Source organism: Chiloscyllium plagiosum, unplaced genomic scaffold (assembly GCF_037043375.1).
Source record: "Chiloscyllium plagiosum isolate Xiang-an unplaced genomic scaffold, Cpla_swu_hap1 HiC_scaffold_12, whole genome shotgun sequence".
NCBI classification, from domain to species: Eukaryota; Metazoa; Chordata; class Chondrichthyes; order Orectolobiformes; family Hemiscylliidae; genus Chiloscyllium; species Chiloscyllium plagiosum.
In genome coordinates, this window is record NW_028270150.1 from 48,321,819 (window position 1) to 48,342,953 (window position 21,135).

The 21,135-nt window shown below is 43.8% G+C and overlaps 1 long non-coding RNA gene across 1 annotated transcript; it reads left to right on the top strand.

The window, feature by feature from the left end:
- Positions 1-441: 441 nt before the first annotated feature.
- Positions 442-3,083, top strand: LOC148148532 (uncharacterized). Its single transcript, XR_015758754.1, has 2 exons — positions 442-638; positions 2,739-3,083. It is a non-coding gene; the product is annotated as an uncharacterized LOC148148532 (long non-coding RNA).
- The last annotated feature ends 18,052 nt before the right edge of the window (positions 3,084-21,135 follow it).

Genomic DNA, 21,135 nt, shown 5'->3' on the forward strand with positions numbered 1-21,135 from the left:
GATGGTAGGTTGCCATTTTAATTATTACAGTCAATGTGAAGAAATGAAATTAGTATGGAATTCCAGGACCTGGGCCAACAACAATGAAGGAACTACCATATATGGCCTAGCCAGTACAATGTGTAACTTGGATGAGAACATGATGTTTCTATGCACCTGCTAGCTTTGTTTATCTTAATGATAAAGGTCACAGGTTTTCGGATATGTTGCAGCAAGAGGTTTATTAACTTACTGGAATTGATCCGGTACGTGCAGCAACCAAGTTACACCATAGGTAGAGAAACCAACATTAAAATTATTGGGCAAAATGCCAATTAAACGTGCCCCAATGTTCTGGAATCTGTGACTGCTGTACAGTTGCACTCATTCATGCAAACGAACAATATTCTGTCTCACTGTTTACTTGCACCTAATAGTTGTGGAGGATTTGGAGTTTACTATAGAATATCTAAGCTCTGGCTTTCCATAATAGTCACTGCACTTATGTGGCTACTCCATATCAGCTGCAGGTCAGCTGGATCCAAGAATGTTGATGATAGGGCAGTCAGAATGAAAGGGAGTTGCTTAGCTTCTCTTTTGTTGGACTTGATCATTGCTAAGGCCGAATATGGCATAGATGCTGCTAACCTCTCACCTACGTAAGTATGGATACTGACCAAAGTCTTACTGCGTGCAGGCATGGTCTACTTTATTACCTAAGGAACTTAGAATGTCGCTGAAAACTGGATAGGACATTGTTTAGTAGATATCAATGTTATAGCTGCTCTGAAACTTTGAAGGAAGGTGATCTATAGATATGGATCAAGGGTCCTAGGTACTACAGCTGGGGTGTTTCTGAATCATTTCCTTGTCTTATGAACATATGAAGTAGAAGTAAAAAAGATCATTTTTATCATTTTTGCCTGTTCCACCATTCAGAATAATCATAGCTGATTTGTTTGTGTTCTGAATTTCACAATCACTCTTGATCACTCTTTGTTCGATTTCCAACAAGTATCTATTTTAAAAGTATTTAATAACACTCTCAAATGGATAAAATGACTAATCAACCCACAGCTCCATTGGTTTGCTTAGTAGTGTTTCCTTTGTGATTACGATTCCACCATTTTCTCTCTCACTTTCACCTCCTGATTTATTGCTGTTACGGGAATTTTTTTGTATGCTCTGTTGTGAAGACAGAAGCAAAATATTTGTCTGTTTCTTCTGCCATTTCCTTATTATCTACTATTAACTCCACCATCTCTAAAGGACCAATGTTCACGTTACTTACCTTTGTTCCTTTCTACATACCTGTAGAAGCTCTTACCATCCATTTTTGCATTGCTAACTTACCGCCTCTCATACTGTAATTTCCTCTTCTTAATTAACCTGATTCTTTGTCAATGTCATTTTTTATATTCTGACCAGTCATCTGCCCGTCACACATCTTTGTGCAGTTTTAAAGCTTTATCCTTAAGTTTGAGGCATTCCTAAACTCCTTAACCATGGATGGTGAGTCCATTTCCTAGCCTAATATCTCTATTCACTTTAGCCACCTCAGCTTTAATTGCCACATAGTTGCCCCTTTTCAAATTTAAAATGTTAGTTTTGGATCCACTTTCCTCTCTTTCAAACTGTATGCCAAATTCAATCATACCATGATTGCTGCCAGCAAAATGTGCCTTTACACAGAGGTCTTTAATTAATCCTGTCACATCACACAATGCCAACTCGAAAATGGCCTCCTTTCTGATCAGTTCCAGAAACTATAAGCTGCTCCAAGGAACCATCTCAAAACCATTCTGTAAAATCCTCACCTAGGCTTTTATTTTCATTCTGGTTTTTCCAGTTAAATGTAGTTTAAAGTCAGCTATAATTATTACCATCCATTCATCACAATTATCCATTATTCCTTCCAACATTGAGAGGACTTCTTTCCCTTACTATTATTCATCTCTATGCAACTGTTTCTACAATTCAATCTCTTGAACCAACTTCTTCTTGCACCAATACCATATTTGATTAGAAGTGCTACTGCTCTTCCTTTACCTAGCTTCCTATTCTTTCAGAATGGTACATAACCCTCAATTTTCCAGATACTGGGAGAAGGTATAGAACATTCTTGGGCAACATCAGAAGTCACAGTTTACATTGGGGTCAAAAATTTAGGAACAAAGTCAATTAATGTCCTGAAGTTGGAGAGAAACTTAGAAAGCAGGACCTTGCAGATAGTGATATCTCAAATATTCAGAATGAGAGAGTAGGAACTGAATATTGCAGGATAATGCATAGTTAGAGAGTTGATGTTAGCAAAGCATTCAACTGATGGAGTAAGCACTAGAGAATGAAATAGTCAAGTGGAGAATATCACATTGGGGAGCAACATGGAATAATGATCACAATATCATAAAGCTTCTATTTAAAGAAAGAAAGACAAGTTTGCAATCTAGTAGTTAACTGGAGGTGGGTTGATTTTGATGGTTTGAGGAGGAATCTGGCCAGGGTAAACTGGAGTAAATAACTGGCAGGCGGAAAAGGGGAAAAGCAATTTAGGAGCAGGATTAAATAAACACCTCCATCACGTTACATAATCTCATTGAAAAGTGATCAAACTCCATACCTCTCATCTTTACTCCATGTCTCTTAATAACTATGACTAAAACTGTATCAGTCTTAGGTTTAAAATCAATAATTTATGTAGCATCGCTTACCATTTGCAAAAAGTAATTTCAAACATCTACCACTCTCTTTCCATTAAGAAATGTTTGCCGATTGCAGCCCAACACAAACTGGGGGAACAACGTCCCATATTCAGACCAGGCACTTTACAGCCTTCTGGACTTAATAGGAGATGACACTGAAGAATGGTGATTCTCCTTCCAGCGACGACAGCATGACAAAGGGGTCTCAGGCCTGGCCACCCAGCCCAAGGCCTACAATGGATACCTACCAAGAAGGACTGTAACATTGAACATTTTTCCTTTATTTTTCTGTCTTTATCATTTATGGTTTTGGTTTATTTTTCTGTCTTTGAAGACACCATATTTCACTATTTTGTAACAAACTACAAGCGACAATCAAATAAATCAAATTTTCAGAACCCATACTTGTCGTCCTGCAGTCATGTCCCCATAAAGACTACAAGGGCTTTCAGATCATCTTTATTCACTTCAATGTACAGTATGCCATTAATTTGTTTACACTGTCTTGAGTTTTTGGGCCTTTTGTTTTGTCTTTTGGTTATCTTTATAGCATCTAGTCTTAGATGTTAGCGTATTCCTCAGTTATTTTCTCTCTTCACTGACATTTTCTTCCTATAATACTATTTTCCCCTCTTAACTTATCTCTAAATTTTAATAAATCATGTTCGATATCTTGCTATTTAGTTTAAAATCCTTCTTAATTCCTCTGTTATGCAATTCATAAGAACACTGTCCTTCATTGCAGACTTTCAGGATATACAACCCTAATACTTTCCATAGTACTGATATCACTGACCCACAAACTGGAAACCACTTCTCCCACACCAGTCTTTGATCTACATATTCATTCCTCTAAGTTTATATTTTCCATTCTGGTTTGCTTGCAGATCAGGTAACAATCTAGAGGTTATAATTTTTGATGTTTTTCTTTTCAGTTCAGAGCCCAGGTCCTCATACTCTCTATACAGAACCTCTTTTCATGTCTACTTGTCACTGGTACCTAAATGGACCATGATCATCAGATCCTGCTCATCCCATTGCCATTCCCACTGAACAGGTGTCCCAACCCTGGCATGGACCAGGGAACACATGCTGTCTAGACTCCTTGTCTTTGCTGCAAAGAATAGTGTCAATGTTAACACTACACTGTCACCTTTACTGCTTTCTCTCTCATTGCTCCCCGCTGTGGCATGGTGCTATGGATGATTAGCTTGCTCATCCATCCTGCAGTTCCTACTCTCACCTAATAGACTGAAAGAACCACAAGCCTATTGGACAATTACAGATGCTGACACTCCTGCACTCCTGTGTCACCCAACCTGCCTCACTTATAATCACATTCTCCTGTCCCTGACCACTGACTAATTCAGGCGAAAGTGAGGACTGCAGATACTGGAGATTAGAGTTGAGAGTGTGGTGCTGGAAAAGCACAGCAGGTCAGGCAGCATTCGAGGATCAGGAAAATCATTTCCTGTTGAAGGGCTTTTGCTCGAGTTGTCAATTTTCCTACTATTCAGATGCTGCCTGATCTGCTGTGCTTTTCCAGCACTACACTCTCACCAATGACCAAATCAGATGACCTTATCCTACATAGTGTGATTGCCCTTTGGTACGAAGAACCCAAGTAATCTCCCGTTCTCCCTGATGCATTGCAGCGTGTCCATTTCCACTTGCAGCTCATAAACTATGAGTCACAGCTTCACTTTCTGCTGACATGTTTGTCCTGTATCACAATGGTATCCTGGATTTCCCACATGCCGTACTGTTGACATACCCACTGACTTGCCAAACTTAAGGCATTTCAATTTATATTTAATACTTTTGTCAACTTTGTTTTGCTGGTTCTTATATATTTTTAAAAGTTCACGACAGTCTATGCACTGTGCTAAAATTTAGGAATAAACAAAAATCTTAACACTTACCAGAGACTCATCAAGCAGCTCTCCTTTCTCTGTAATAGAGCAAGAACCAATTTCAGTTGGCTCCAATAAATCTATCTGTAGTCAGCAGTTTCATCACTTCATGTGGAGTGCATGAATTTACCATGTCACGTCCAATAGGAAGGACCTTGGAAGGAGACTGAAAGAGCCAATCACTCATCACTTTTACTGAAAGTGGTTGCAGGTATTTTAGCTTTGTCTTTTGTATGCATTCATATGATTCTTGACGATGGCATTGTGTATCAAGCTTCCTCCTCCTCCCCCTGCAGCCCCCAGCCCCTGGGCAGTTCTAGCTCATGTGCGGCGGTTCCATAGGCTGCCACATCGGTGATGGAGGATCCCAGAGCCAGGACCCCAACAACCGATGACCAGTGGCAGAGGAGAGGGAACAGGAAGCATGAGACCCATGCCTATGGCTGGCTCCAGATCAGATATGGCAGTAGTCAAAGATCCCTGAGCCCATTACAAAATCCCTAACCAAAGTCAAGTAGTGCCTGGATAAGCAGCAGAGGAGGAACAGGAAGAAGAGAGAAAGGTGAACGCTATTGAAGTTAAATATTGTGTTATATTCAGTGTTTCAAGATGACACCGGAGTGTGGCAACACTTTGTGTTTAACACATAGAAACACTGTTTTTATATACATGTGACATTAAATATCAACACTGATAAAAATCCTGTTTGTTGATTAATTTACTTGTTTTTATTCTTATATGGAATTTGGTTGTAGCTGGTAAAGCCAAAAACAGTTGTCCATCCCTAATTGCCATAGGTCGAATTGGCTCTCTCAGCTATTTCAGATGTACTTAAGAGCCAATCACTATGTAGTGGGCCTGGAGTCACGTATAAGACCGTTCAAAGAACGATGGCAGATTTACTTCTTGAAAGGACATTAGTGAACCAGATGAGATTTTATGGCAAAGCAACAAAGATAAACATTATTTTAGCAACTATTTGAAAGAAACTGCAGATTTTTACTCAGTTCAGTATTTACCATCTGCCTTGGTAGGATTCAGATATATATCCAAAGAATTAACCTGGAGCACTAGTCCAGTGAGATTACCACATCACCGCCTCTAGGGCTGTTCATGCCTGGATTCACGAGGCTGGTGAGCTTTAATGGTTATGAGATGCTTACTTCTATCTATGGCATAGAAGGAGAAAATGAGGACTACAGATGCTGGAGATCAGAGTCAAAAAGTGTGGCACTGGAAAAGTACAGCTGGTCAGGTAGCATCCGAGGAGCAGGAGAATCAACATTTTGGGCATAAGTGCTGAGTTGGAAGGTTGGATCTGGGATGAGGTGGGGGGAGGGGAGATGAGGAAACTGGTGAAATTAACATTGATACCATGTGGTTGGAGCATCCCAAGGTGGAAGATGAGGTGTTCTTCCTCCAGGTGTTGAGTGGCTTGGATTTGGTGGTGGAGGCAGCCCAGGACTTGCACGTCCTTGGCAGAGTGGGAGGGGAGTTGAAGTGGCCAGGCACAGGGCGGTGAGATTGTTTGGTGCATGTGTCCAGAGATGTTCTCTGAAACATTTCGCAAGTTGGTGTCCTGTCTCATCAATGTAGAGGAGAAGGGAAATTGTTGAAGTCAGGCGCCAAATCATGGACACCTTCTCCTACTGCCCACTTGACCATGACATCACCTCCCATCACCAAACCATTATCTCCCAGACCATCCACAACCTCACCACCTCAGGGGATCTCCCATCCATAGCCTCCAACCTCATAATCCCGGAACCCCACACTGTCTGGTTCTAACTCTTACCCAAAATTCATAAACCTAACTTGCCCAGTTGACCTATCTCCTCATATCTTGACACAGTTCTGTCCCCCTTGGTCCAGAAACTCCCCACATATATTCGGGACACCACCCATGCCCTCCAACTCCTCCATGAATTTTGATGCCCCAGTCCCCAAATGCCTCATTTTCACCACACCCATCCGCCATGACGAAGGATCATAACGTTCTGTTTCTTCCTCTCCCACCGACCCAACTAGCATCCCTCCACCAACACACTCATTCGATTGGCAGAAATGGTCTTCACCCTCAACAACTTCTCCTTGGTCCTCACCCTCCAGCGCATCTCCTCCATGTCCCACACGTTTGCCCTTGAAACCCCCTCTCTAACTGCAACTAAGATAGAACGCCCCGGTCCTCACCATCCACCCCACTAATCTCCAGATACAGGGCACTATCCTTCGCACTTCCATCACCTACAATTAGACCCCACCACCAGAGATATAGTTCCTACTGCACCCCCTTCAGCATTCTTCAGAGACCATTCCCTCTGCATGCCATTCCCCCACCCCCACCAACCTACCCTCCACTCCCTGCACCTTCCCTTGCTGCCGCCAGGGGTGTAAAACCTGCGCCTGCACCTCTCCTCTCATCTCCATCCAAGGCCCCAAAGGATCCATCTACATCAGGTAGTGATTTCCCTGCACATCCAAACACCGCATCTGCAGTGTCTGCTGCTCTCAATGTGGTCTCCTCTACATTGGGGAGACAGGATGCCAACTCCCAGAATGTTTCAGGGAACATCTTTGGGACACACATACCAAACAACCCCACTGCCCTGTGGCCAACCACTTCAACTCCCCCTCCTACTATGCCAAGGACAGGCAAGTCCTGGGCCGCCTCCACTGCCAAATCTAAGCCACCTGATGCCTGGAGGAAAAGCATATCATATTCCGCCTTGCAACCCTCCAACTACACGGCATCAACGTCAATTTCGCCGGTTTCCTCATCTCCCCTCCTCCCATCTCATCTCAGATCCAATCCTCCAACTCAGTACCGCCCTCTTGAACTGTCCTACCTGTCCATCTTCCTTCCGATCTAAACTCTACCCTTCCCTCTGATCTACCGCCATCACGTCCCACCTGCATCTTTCCCAGCTACCTTCCCCCCCATCACATCCCTCCTTTTATATCTCAGCCTCCTTTCCCTGCGCCACATTTCTGATGAAGGGCCTGAAATATCAATTCTCCAGCTCCTCGGATGCTGCTTGACCTGCTGTGCTTTTCCAGAGCCACACTTTTTGACTATGGCATTGAAGGTTGAGTAATACAGTGGTAACATTCCTATCTCTGTGTCAGAAACTCCAAGTTTCAGTCCCTGATTAGGAATTGTGAGCCATGGAAGAGGCATTTGGAATGTAGATAGGCAGGCTGATTGGCTCCCTGTGACTCTTCCAATATGGCCGACAGAAGGCAATGAGAACAGGAGAGCTTCCTGTTCACCCATCCTGCAGAAGGCAAAGGCAAACTACAGTAGTACGCTGCTCAATAATATGGGCCAATCAATGGAAGGCACTAGCACAATCCTTGGAATTGAATGCAGGATCAAGCAACAGATAGACGTAAAGCACACTGCTTTCTTTTATTTAATATGCATAGAATCATGTGTTGTGGCTTTAGCAAATTGACATCTAATTTTCAAGTACTTCATTCAAAGTTCTAAATGCATGCCAGTTCACAAAGCAACTATAAATGCTAGTCAGCAATGATATAAACCTTTACAACCAAATAAATAGTGACTTCAATTTTGCAACCCATCGAATTGTGCCTCTGTTTGTGCTGCTATGAGACTGAAAAGCTGCAGCAATGTTATAGAGTTTATCTTGACAGTGATGTGCGGTTGCACTGAACTCAATAGAAATTCTGGAAACAGAGTGAATTGGAATCTGGAAAATCATTAGCCAGAAGAGGGTTATAAACCACTATGATCTGCTTCAAATGATTTTTGAACATTTACTGTTATTTTATAGATTTTTCATGAAGCACAATGCCTGTAAAATTGAATCGACATGAAACCTAACTTTCTATTTATCATAATGCAAAAACAACTGATTTTTGTGCACTGGTTGCTCCAAAGTAAATCCTAATAAGAATGTTGTAACTAAAACATCTGCAGATATATTACTGCATTTACTGATATTGGTAATAGCATATGCAATCCTTTCCAAAAGTGTTCTGTTTTGTAAGTATTCTAGGTTGTATGTAATGGCCTATATAATGCTTCCTCTGGGAGTTGCTCTTGTGTGATGCTTTCCTAAGAATGTCTTCTTTACACTATCCTGCAGATTTGTGAAGAATTGACCATTATTGTCACAGTTTGAAAACAGTTTTGTATTAAAGAAAGTGTGATAAATTAACAGAACCATTATCATGCTTCAATTCCATGTAAAACTGTTATGTCACAAAAAGAGAATATTTTACCAAAAGATTATTTTGGATTGCCAATGCTAAGGAAACTCATTACCTAAGTCATATATAAAAATCTGATGAAGTAACTATCTGTAATTGTAGCTCAGGGCAAAGGACTTTAATGATAGGTTGACATTTGTTTCAAAACCTGAGATTAAACTGTCCTCCTGTTAAGAAAATGGCTAGTCAAAGATTTGTGAATGCAATAATTGAAAATCATAAATTCTTATTCAGTCTGAAAGTGGATCTTCCAAAATGTGTATAAGTCTAATATAATATAGAAGAAAGAGAAGAGAAGAAATTATTCAGGGCCAAGGAATTGATAACAGGGGAATAACCCCCCAGATCAAATGAATTCATATTTTCAAAGGCACCAATTTAGCCAAGCTTTCTTGGGTTAACACAAGAGTTGGCTTTTTTTCATTACTAAACATGCGATGCAATAATAACACAACACACAGACACACACAATGGGAATAAGAAATTAGCCCAAAACAAGGCACAACTTAAAAAAAGTATCGGTCAGTCTCTGAGTTGTAAATGAAGAGTAGATATGAAAATATTGTGGCCATTATAGTAGATGTTATCTGTAGCAATGATAATTGAACAGTCAATTTTGAAACTCTCACCTTTGCAGGTTGATTGAAATTATTTTGTCTTGATAGCTTTCAATTGGGCCTGGATGGCAACTCATTGGGTGAATAAGGTTTTTGTCTCTTTCTTTGCCTGCAATGCAGAGAATATTTAATGGCTGCTCACTAAACTGTGATGTTCACAGTGCACTGGTCACACTAGGACATTAGATCATGCACACAGACTAGAGCTGAAGCTTACCTTTGAAGCTTACCTTTAAAGCTTACCTCTGTGTATTCTTGGAAGAGGAAGATCCAAAACATATCTCTTACCCAAACTGCTGTCTTTTCTTCCACTATATTCACAACCAAAATAACTACCACTGGATTACAAATAAGTTTGTAATGAATTTCTATTTTCAGTCTAGCCCTTTGAAGCCTCCTTGACACCTTGTCAACTGTGAAAATCCAGGGTGTCTCTCTCTCTTTCTGCAGACAACCACTGAATTTACATCCACAGTTTTTTTTGTTTGTATGTATCCTCTTTGAAAAAAAGCATACTGGATTTAAAATTCAATATGTCCATAGGGGATCCATGGTTATGATTTGTGATCATGCCATGCATGATCACTTCTGTATTTCTCTTGTCAACACACAAAGCAAAACCTGTTACAAATGGAAAGAAACAAAACTATGCATACCTGAACGTGGAGCCATAAGTAGCAAGCATTCTCCTTCTGACTCAATGTTAAAAGCCACTGTCTGCTGCCAGGTGCCACAAAAGGCCTGAACCCTTCTTCCCCACCCACTGTCCAATTTCAGCACTGCTTGGCCTGCAATCTCTTCCATCAAGACCTGATCTTTTCTCCATTTTACATATATGAATGCTAAGCCTCCTCTGAAGTGGGTAATCCAAATTCAAATCCATGATTTCTCAGCTTCCAAATTTCTTTGGTCTCCCTTAAACCTCTCCTCCTCATCCACATTTCTGGCATCTTAATTAATTAACTCCACAGAAAGATAATACCTGTCCTACTATCACAGTGGAAAATCATTTTCCAACTTTCAGCTCACTGTTGAAATGAAATATTTCATTCTACCTGTTGAGAGACACTTAATAAGTTTGTAGCTTTTATAGCAAAACAGCCATGAATTTAAACTGCTGTGTGATTTTTTTGCCATTATGATTTCATACATATAAAAATATAATTTTTATTTGCAATTTTACTGTCCCACTTGTTAAAAAAAATAAAAATGGAACAGAGTAGTATGTTATCTCACTCAAAATAGACAAGGTTTTCGTAACTCACAATTCTGTCAGCTACAAATTATGAGGAGTTCTATTTGTATGATTTAGTTTCAAGCTGTCGTTCATGAAATTGCAACTTTTTAGGGGAAATTTTATTCAATTTGTGCTACTTCAACTTGCCCTGTACAGACTTTCCCCATTTCCCAGGGGTTGTACATTTCTCTGGGTTACCATCGACATGACTAACACCACATTTTTCATTTATATAATTGACAAGATCCCACAGAACAAGCAGTTGGTGACCCATAATACTGCTTGCTGCCACAAAATTGATTTAGTCTGTGTAGCGCCAGTTCTGGGTGTATTATTTATTATTTCTCTGTATTATTGTTGAGGATACGCAAATTTACAATCTGTCGCCAAACACTGTCAATGTAGGCCTTATCAGTGTAGCCATTTTGAAATGTTTTGATAATAAATGGAATTAGTAGATAGAATGTTTAGTTGAATAGATACACGTAGTAATAAACACAGCTATACTCATGTTAACTTACATTCAAGGCCTCACTTGTAGTAAGTAATAGGTAGTCATGAAAACATTCCTTACACTTTATTGTGCCTCACTGTCATACATGGAACAATATGTATGTCAGCTATTAAAGTGGCAATTGACTGAGGACACTCCATTTTAAGAGGAATGGAAGGTAACTTTTGCTAAGATTGCCCCAGGCTCATATCAGAATTGAACAAGGATGTGAACTGAGCAGAATTAACTGTCAGATGGAAAAATTAAAGCAATTTATTTTTTAAGCACCCCCCATTGTTATTAAATTATTCAAACCCGGTTACCCATAAATTGGCAATATTCATAATCTTTCAAGTATTCTAAAAACTGAAACATTTTGCTTTAGGGACAATCTTTGCAATCCAGTCTGAAATAGTGTTGGTTCCATGAATGTGATTTGGAAGGTTTTACACCAGAATCAAAATTTTCAATCCTAATCCTTCAAAGTTAAACTTAACACATATGCAAAGGGGTAAAGCCAGGTTTATTACCAGTGTAAAATCTATTTTGTTTGCATTTCACTCAGATATTGAAAAGAATAAAAATATAAACATTGATAAATAGCAATATGAAGTCAAAGGTTTTCATCTTTAACTGATCAGAACTGAAATCAAAGGATGGGGATTTTCCAAGTCCATGAACAATGTAGTCAATAGAGAGTCAGTTGGTAAAATATTATAAGGTCAGTAAATATTTGGGTCTTCATGCTGAGAAAATAATGTTAATTTTCCACCTGATGTTTGAATGCAAAGGTGGTCCAGGGAGCAGCTAAGAGTCTATTTGTCTGTATTTACATCTCATTATTACCTTTTCTTGCTTCAGTTTTATGCATTTGCTATTCTCCTCCTGGCTACCATCTTGGCCAGCCTTCCCTACCATCTCAGTTACAGTCTGCATCCTTCATCCACAGAGGATGGCATCAGATACATACCAGCCTCACGACATCATCATGACTCATTTTTGACTCATTTATAATACAATTTCATCACTCAAATACCACATTTTGGAATGCATTGATACCGTTCATTGTAATTTTGCAGCCAGGCCATTTTGTATGCATAGACAGACCATCAATCAGACCAGAGTACAAATTAGGGCTCTTAGCTGGCTTTCTTAGTGCTCATTCACTAGCACTTACTTGGATGCTCACAGTATCTCTGCCTAGTCTTGCCTTTATGGGTATTGACTCTTCATTTAGAAGTTACAGTCTGACAGTATTTCTACCACGTTGTTTAGCACAGACATAAAGCCAGACAGTCTGTCATGCTTGTCAGAAATGTTGCTGGATGGCACCATGCTATGTCAATGCCAAACCTGCAATATGTGACAGCAGCTTATGTAGCAAAAACACTCTGCGTGTTTCAACCCAAGGCAATGTCTCAAAGTCTAAACTGAGTAGTGCTCAGTAGTAAAGTCAAGTGGGACTGTCATCAGTCACAGGCACAGTTAAGTCGAGGGCATTGTCTGATATCATGGTCAGTTGGCTGCATGGGACCAGAGGTTCCATATCCTTACAGCCTGGGATGGGTGAGCTATGGTCAGTCCTGTAGGTCCAGTGTGACCAGGATGAGGATTAGCAATAAGTAATTCAGAGAGTCAGAGGGCTGCACAGAAATCAGTCAGGGGTCTGTTCACTCATCAGTCAGAATTCACTTTCCAAGTCAGTCAGAGAACAAAGCCACAGTCAGCCCAGGGTGTATGTGCACTGAGAGAAGAGAGAGGTTTATTTGAGCTGAGTGTTCAGGTGGGGCTCTAGGGTGGAAGCAGCATGCTGAGATGCAGAGGAGACAATCATCTAAAAGGGGGATAACACATAAAGATGGGAAATGATAGAGCACAGAAGGGCATCAGGTACCGCGGGAGTGGAGGTCATTGACCATTACCCTAGCTTTGACTGGCGGAACAGTGCAAAACACTTGTAGCATAACAAAGCTCTAGGCCTGGGACCGGGAGATAAAGTGGAGGGAAATCTCATGGAGCTCACTGATCCCAGTCAAAGAAGGTATTGCAATACACAAATGCTGGACATTATCATCTGGTGTTCTAATGGCTATCACTAGATGGAAATGTGTTGCTGGAAAAGCGCAGCAGGTCAGGCAGCATCTAGGGAACAGGAGAATCGACGTTTCGGGCATTAGCCCTTCTTCAGGAATGAGGAAAGTTGGTCCAGCAGGCTAAGATAAAAGATAGGGAGGAGGGACTTGGGGGAGGGGCGTCGGAAATGTGATAGGTGGAAAGAGGTCAAGGTGAGGGTGATAGGTCAGACTGGGGTGGGGTAGGAGAGGTCTGGAAGAAGAGTGCAGGTTAGGAAGGCGGTGCTGAATTTGATGGATTTGACTGAGACAGGCTGGGGGGAGGGGAAATGAGGAAACTGGTGAAATCCGAGTTCATCCCTTGTGGTTGGAGGGCTCCTAGCCGGAAGATGAGGCGTTCTTCCTCCAACCGTCGTTTCGCTGTGGTCTGACGATGGAGGAGTCCAAAGACCTGCATATCCTTGGTGGAGTGGGAGGGGGAATTGAAATGTTGAGCTACAGGGTGGTTGGGTTGGTTGGTCCGGGTGTCCCAGAGGTGTTCTCTGAAACGCTCCGCAAGTAGGCGGCCTGTCTCCCCAATATAGAGGAGGCCACATGGGTGCAAAGAATGCAATAGATGATATGTGTGGAGGTACAGGTGAATCTGTGGCGGATATGGAAGTTTCCATTGGGGCCTTGGAGGGAGGTGAGGGGGGAGGTGTGGGCGCAAGTCTTGCACCTCCTGCGGTTGCAGGGGAAGGTGCCGGGAGTGGAGGTTGGGTTGGTGGGGGGTGTGGATCTGACGAGGGAGTCACGGAGGGAGTGGTCTTTACGGAATGCTGATAGGGGAGGGGAGGGAAATATATCCTTGGTGGTGGGGTCCGTTTGGAGGTGGCGGAAATGACGGCGGATGATGCGCTGTACATGGAGGTTAGTGGGGTGGTAGGTGAGGACCAGTGGGGTTCTGTCCTGGTGGCGGTTGGAGGGGCGGGGTTCAAGGGCGGAGGATCGGGAAGTGGAAGAGATGCGGTGGAGGGCATCGTCGACCACGTCGGGGGGGAAATTGCGGTCCTTGAAGAAGGAGGCCATCTGGGATGTGCGTTTTTGGAACTGGTCCTCCTGGGAGCAGATGCGGCGGAGTCGAAGGAATTGGGAGAATGGGATGGCGTTTTTACAGGGGGCAGGATGGGAGGAGGTGTAGTCCAGGTAGCTGTGGGAGTCGGTCGGTTTGTAGTAGATGTCCGTGTTGATATGGTCGCCTGAGATAGAAATAGAAAGGTCAAGGAAGGGGAGGGAGGAATCTGAGACTGTCCAGGTGAATTTGAGGTCGGGGTGGAAGGTGTTGGTGAAGTGGATGGACTGTTCAACCTCCTCGTGGGAGCACGAGGCGGCGCCGATACAGTCATCGATGTAGCGGAGGAAAAGGTGGGGGGTGGGGCCAGTGTAGTTGCGGAAGATGGATTGTAGCGGAGGAAAAGGTGGGGGGTGGGGCCTTCCCATTAAGTGTAAATGTCCTGCTAAGTGGGGCCAGTGTAGTTGCGGAAGATGGATTGTTCCACATATCCTACGAAGAGGCAGGCATAGCTGGGGCCCATGCGGATGCCCATGGCTACTCCTTTCGTTTGGAGGAAGTGGGAGGATTGGAAAGAGAAATAGAAAGGTCGAGGAAGGGGAGGGAGGAATCTGAGACTGAACTGGTCCTCACCCTGAACAACTTCTCTTTCCAATCCTCCCACTTCCTCCCAACGATAGGAGTAGCCATGGGCACCCGCATGGGCCCCAGCTATGCCTGCCTCTTCGTAGGATATGTGGAACAATCCATCTTCCGCAACTACACTGGCCCCACTTAGCAGGACATTTACACTTAATGGGAAGGCCCCACTCCCCACCTTTTCCTCCGCTACATCGATGACTGTATCGGCGCCGCCTCGTGCTCCCACGAGGAGGTTGAACAGTTCATCCACTTCACCAACACCTTCCACCCCGACCTCAAATTCACCTGGACAGTCTCAGATTCCTCCCTCCCCTTCCTCGACCTTTCTATTTCTATCTCAGGCGACCATATCAACACGGACATCTACTACAAACCGACCGACTCCCACAGCTACCTGGACTACACCTCCTCCCATCCTGCCCCCTGTAAAAACGCCATCCCATTCTCCCAATTCCTTCGACTCCGCCGCATCTGCTCCCAGGAGGACCAGTTCCAAAAACGCACATCCCAGATGGCCTCCTTCTTCAAGGACCGCAATTTCCCCCCCGACGTGGTCGACGATGCCCTCCACCGCATCTCTTCCACTTCCCGATCCTCCGCCCTTGAACCCCGCCCCTCCAACCGCCACCAGGACAGAACCCCACTGGTCCTCACCTACCACCCCACTAACCTCCATGTACAGCGCATCATCCGCCGTCATTTCCGCCACCTCCAAACGGACCCCACCACCAAGGATATATTTCCCTCCCCTCCCCTATCAGCATTCCGTAAAGACCACTCCCTCCGTGACTCCCTCGTCAGATCCACACCCCCCACCAACCCAACCTCCACTCCCGGCACCTTCCCCTGCAACCGCAGGAGGTGCAAGACTTGCGCCCACACCTCCCCCCTCACCTCCCTCCAAGGCCCCAATGGAAACTTCCATATCCGCCACAGATTCACCTGTACCTCCACACATATCATCTATTGCATCCTTTGCACCCGATGTGGCCTCCTCTATATTGGGGAGACAGGCCGCCTACTTGCGGAGCGTTTCAGAGAACACCTCTGGGACACCCGGACCAACCAACCCAACCACCCTGTAGCTCAACATTTCAATTCCCCCTCCCACTCCACCAAGGATATGCAGGTCTTTGGACTCCTCCATCGTCAGACCACAGCGAAACGACGGTTGGAGGAAGAACGCCTCATCTTCCGGCTAGGAGCCCTCCAACCACAAGGGATGAACTCGGATTTCACCAGTTTCCTCATTTCCCCTCCCCCTACCCTGTCTCAGTCAAATCCATCAAATTCAGCACCGCCTTCCTAACCTGCACTCTTCTTCCCGACCTCTCTGCCCCCACCCCAGTCTGACCTATCACCCTCACCTTGACCTCTTTCCACCTATCACATTTCCGACACCCCTCCCCCAAGTCCCTCCTCCCTATCTTTTATCTTAGCCTGCTGGACCAACTTTCCTCATTCCTGAAGAAGGGCTAATGCCCGAAACGTCGATTCTCCTGTTCCCTAGATGCTGCCTGACCTGCTGCGCTTTTCCAGCAACACATTTCCATCTCTGATCTCCAGCATCTGCAGACCTCATTTTCTCCTAATGGCTATCACTAGACAGAGAATGGCGCCACTGCCCCTCTCCCATCTCCATGATATTCTATGGAAGGTGAGTAGCTGTGGCTTTGACTGGATACTCTGCATTAGGAAGCTGTACCATATCTACTGGAGGCTGTCCTGAGCTTCCAGATGCATGTGTTTCTCAGCCATTCCTAAACACACACAGATGACAGCAGCTTCTATGCCTGGATTCAGTGGGGACAGTTCCAATGAGCCTACATAGCCAATAACAGAACCAAGGCAGTTCCTCAGTATTGTGATCAAGTCAGCAATTGTAGCACATGCAAATAACACTCTAACATCATCCTCAAAACATCGGGACATGGAGGTCTGTGACAAGGAGAGAATTGGGATCCCATTACATGGATTTTGTTGTTCTGGTTCAGATGTATGCTGCTCAAGCTTTTTGACACATGCACAAGAGCAGCAAGAATGAAAACTTCTCCTCCACCCCAATTTCCACATTACCAAAGAAAGGCAGCATTGCTTCTAGGATAATGGTGTGGACAGTCCACAGTCCCAGGTGTGAAGTGAGCAGCTCCAGCACTGTGTGGCAGGCGGTGGAACTTTGGAAGGTGATTGTGATTTGTGAGACTATGTTGAAACTTTACAGCTGGCCTGACATTAATTATGCTTCATAGCCATTAGTAGGGTTAATTTGTCATGTTGAATGATATGGTTAAGATTGCTTGGCACCAAGATTTATAGTCAATCGGTCAATACATGATATTCAAACACTGAATTATATGAGAACAAATTTCTGTGTGACTGGCTGTGTCATGCTATTGCGCCCGAAAGGGCCTCACATTGCACAGGACTACCACTTGCTCCCACAGAGAAAAAACACTCACTGTGCCTAGTCCAGGTGTGACGGAACCCATTGTTTTTATTTCAATTGCACATTTACAGTTTGGATAAGATAAAAGGCAACAAATGTGGCATTTCATGGAGTGAGAATCATAGGTGTTCAGCCTGTCAGTCTAAGTGATGTCCTCAAACCTTCATGTTCCAATCTGACTTACTCTACCCATCAACATTTAACCTTCTCCATTTTCCCACCTAACAGTCTTATTTAACTGCTGAGCATTTAGGGTGGAGGGCCTGTTTTGGGATTATCAAGCACTAGGAAAGAAATTGCAGTACAGGTCCTCAAGGGTCATAGATTAGATTACTTACAGTGTGGAAACAGGCCCTTCGGCCCAACAAGTCCACACCGACCCGCCAAAGCGCAACCCACCCATACCCCTACATTTACCCCTTACCTAACACTACGGGCAATTTAGTATGGCCAATTCACCTGACCTGCACATCTTTGGACTGTGGGAGGAAACCGGAGCACCCGGAAGAAACCCACGCAGACACGGGGAGAATGTGCAAACTCCACACAGTCAGTCGCCTGAGGCGGGAATTGAACCCGGGTCTCTGGTGCTGTGAGGCAGCAGTGCTAACCACTGTGCCACCGTGCCACCCACTTCATAATCTTCGGATTACTGCCCGAGCCACGTGCCAATTGGCATAGGGATAAGAAAATTAGGGAAGTAAACACGTAGCTAAGGGATTGGTGTGGGAAAGAGAGATTCCACTTCATGGGGCATTGGAACCGGGGGGGGGGAGGGGATCTGTACCATTGGGACGGTCTCCACCTGAACCGATCAGGTACCAATGTTCTAGCAAAGAGGATAAATAGGGTGGTCAGTAGGACTTTAAACTTCTGAGTTGGGGGGGGAAGGGAAAGTGAAAGCGACAGGGAGTATGGAGTTAAATGGAAAGATAAGCAGCAGGATAGCATGTGTGCAGGTGGATTTAAACTTGAGGTAGATTGGGAATGCAGCAAAAAGGAAGGATAACTTAGGACATCTTATGACTTCCAATATCTCTAATGATAAGAAAGTTAGCATTAAGGCACTTTACCTGAATGCTCGTAGCATTCATAACAAAGCAGATGAACTAATGGCACAGATCATCGTGAATGATTATGATGTGGTAGGCATCACAGAGATGTGGTTGCAGGGGGGTCAGGACTGGCAGTTAAACATCCAAGGATTTTCAACTTATCGAAAAGACATGGAGGCGGGCAGAGGGGGTGGGGTTGCCTTGTTAGTTAAGAACAAAATTAAATCTATGGCACTGAATGACATAGCGTTGGATGATGTGGAGTCTGTGTGGGTGGAATTGAGGAACCACAAAGGCAAAAAAACCATAATGGGAGTTATGTATAGACCTCCTAACAGTGGTCAGGACTAGGGGCGCAACATGTACCGGGAAATAGAGAAGGCATGTCAGAAAGGCAAGGTCATGGTGATCATGGGAGACTTCAATATGCAGGTGGACTGGGTAAATAATGTTGCCAGTGGATCCAAAGAAAGGGAATTCATGGAATGCTTACAGGATGGCTTTTTGGAACAGCTTGTCATGGAGCCCACAAGGGAGCAGGCTATTCTGGACCTAGTGCTATGAAATGAACCAGACTTTATAAAAAATCTTAAAGTAAGGGAACACTTAGGAAGCAGCGATCATAATATGGTCGAGTTCAGTCTGCAGTTTGAAAGAGAGAAGGCAAAATCGGATGTAATGGTGGTACAATTAAATAAAGGTAATTATGAGGGCATGAGAGAGGAACTGACCAAGAAAAGAAAGATTATCTGGGGAGGGATTAGACAGCCATGGCTGACAAAGGAAGTCAGGAAATGTATTAAAGAAAAAGAGAGATCCGATAAAGTGGCCAAGAGCACTGGGAAATCAGAAGATTGGGAAGGCTACAAAAACAAACAGAGGATAACAAAGAGAGAAATAAGGAAGGAGAGGATCAAATATGAAGGTACACTAGCCAGTAATATTAGAAATGATAGTAAAAGTTTCTTTCAATATATAAGAAACAAACGACAGGCAAAAGTAGACATTGGGCCACTTCAAACTGATGCTGGAAGCCTAGTGATGGGAGATAAGGAAATAGCTGGAGAACTTAATAAGTACTTTGCGTCAGTCTTCACAGTGGAAGACATGAGTAATATCCCAACAATTAAAGGGAGTCAGGGGGCTGAGTTGAATATGGTTGCCATTACAAAAGAGAAAGTGCTAGAAAAGCTAAAAGGTCTTAAAATTGATAAATCTCCTGCCCCGATCGGCTACATCCTAGAGTTCTGAGGGAGGTGGCTGAGGAAATAGCGGAGGCGTTGGTTGAGATCTTTTAAAAGTCACTGGCGTCAGGGAAAGTCCCGGATGATTGGAAGACCGCTGTTGTAACCCCCTTGTTCAAGAAAAGATCAAGACAAAAGATGGAAAATTATAGGCCAATTAGCCTAACCTCGGTTGTTGGTAAAATTCTATAATCCATCATTAAGGATGAGGTTTCTAAATTCTTGGAAGAGCAGGGTCGGATTAGAACAAGTCAACATGGATTTAGTAAGGGGAGGTCGTGCCTGACAAACCTGTTGGAATTCTTTGAAGAGGTGACAAGTAGGTTAGACCAGGGAAACCCAGTGGAAGTGGTCTATCTAGACTTCCAAAAGGCCTTTGATAAGGTGCCACACGGGAGGCTGTTGAGCAAGGCGAGGGCCCATGGTGTTCGAGGTGAGCTATTGGTATGGATTGAGGATTGGCTGTCTGACAGAAGGCAGAGAGTTGGGATAAAAGGTTCTTTTTCGGAATGGCAGTTGGTGACAAGCGATGTCCCGCAGGGTTCAGTGTTGGGGCCGCAGCTGTTCACGTTATATATTAATGATCTGGATGAAGGGACTGGGGGCATAGTGGGAAGGTTTGCCGATGATACAAAGTTAGGTGGACAGGCAGGTAGTACTGAGGAAGTGGGGAAGCTGCAGAAGGATCTTGACAGTTTGGGAGAGTAGTCCAGGAAATGGCTGATGGAATTCAATGTGAGCAAATGCGAGGTCTTGCACTTTGAAAAAAAAGAATACAAGCATGGACTACTTTCTAAACGGTGAGAAAATTCATAAAGCCAAAGTACAAAGGGATCTGGGAGTGCTAGTCGAGGATTCTCTAAAGGTAAACATGCAGGTTGAGTCCGTGATTAAGAAAGCAAATGCAATGTTGTCATTTATCTCAAGAGGGTTGGAATATAAAAGCACTGTTGTGCTACTGAAATTTTATAAAGCTCTGGTTAGGGCCCATTTGGAGTACTGTGTCCAGTTTTGGTCCCCACACCTCAGGAAGGACATACTGGCACTGGAGTGTGTCCAGCGGAGATTCACAAGGATGATCCCTGGAATGGTAGGTCTAACATATGAGGAACGGCTGAGGATCCTGGGATTGTATTCATTGGAGTTTAGAAGATTAAGGGGAGATCTAATAGAAACTTACAAGATAATACATGGCTTGGAAAGGGTGGACGCTAGGAAATTGTTTCCGTTAGGTGAGGAGACTAGGACCCGTGGACACCGCCTTAGAATTAGAGGGAGTAAATTCAGAACAGAAATACGGAGACATTTCTTCAGCCAGAGAGTGGTGGGCCAGTGGAATTCATTGCCGCGGAGTACAGCGGAGGCCGGGACACTAAATATCTTCAAGGCAGAGATTGATAAATTCTTGATGTCACAAGGAATTAAGGCTACGGGGAGAATGCGGGTAA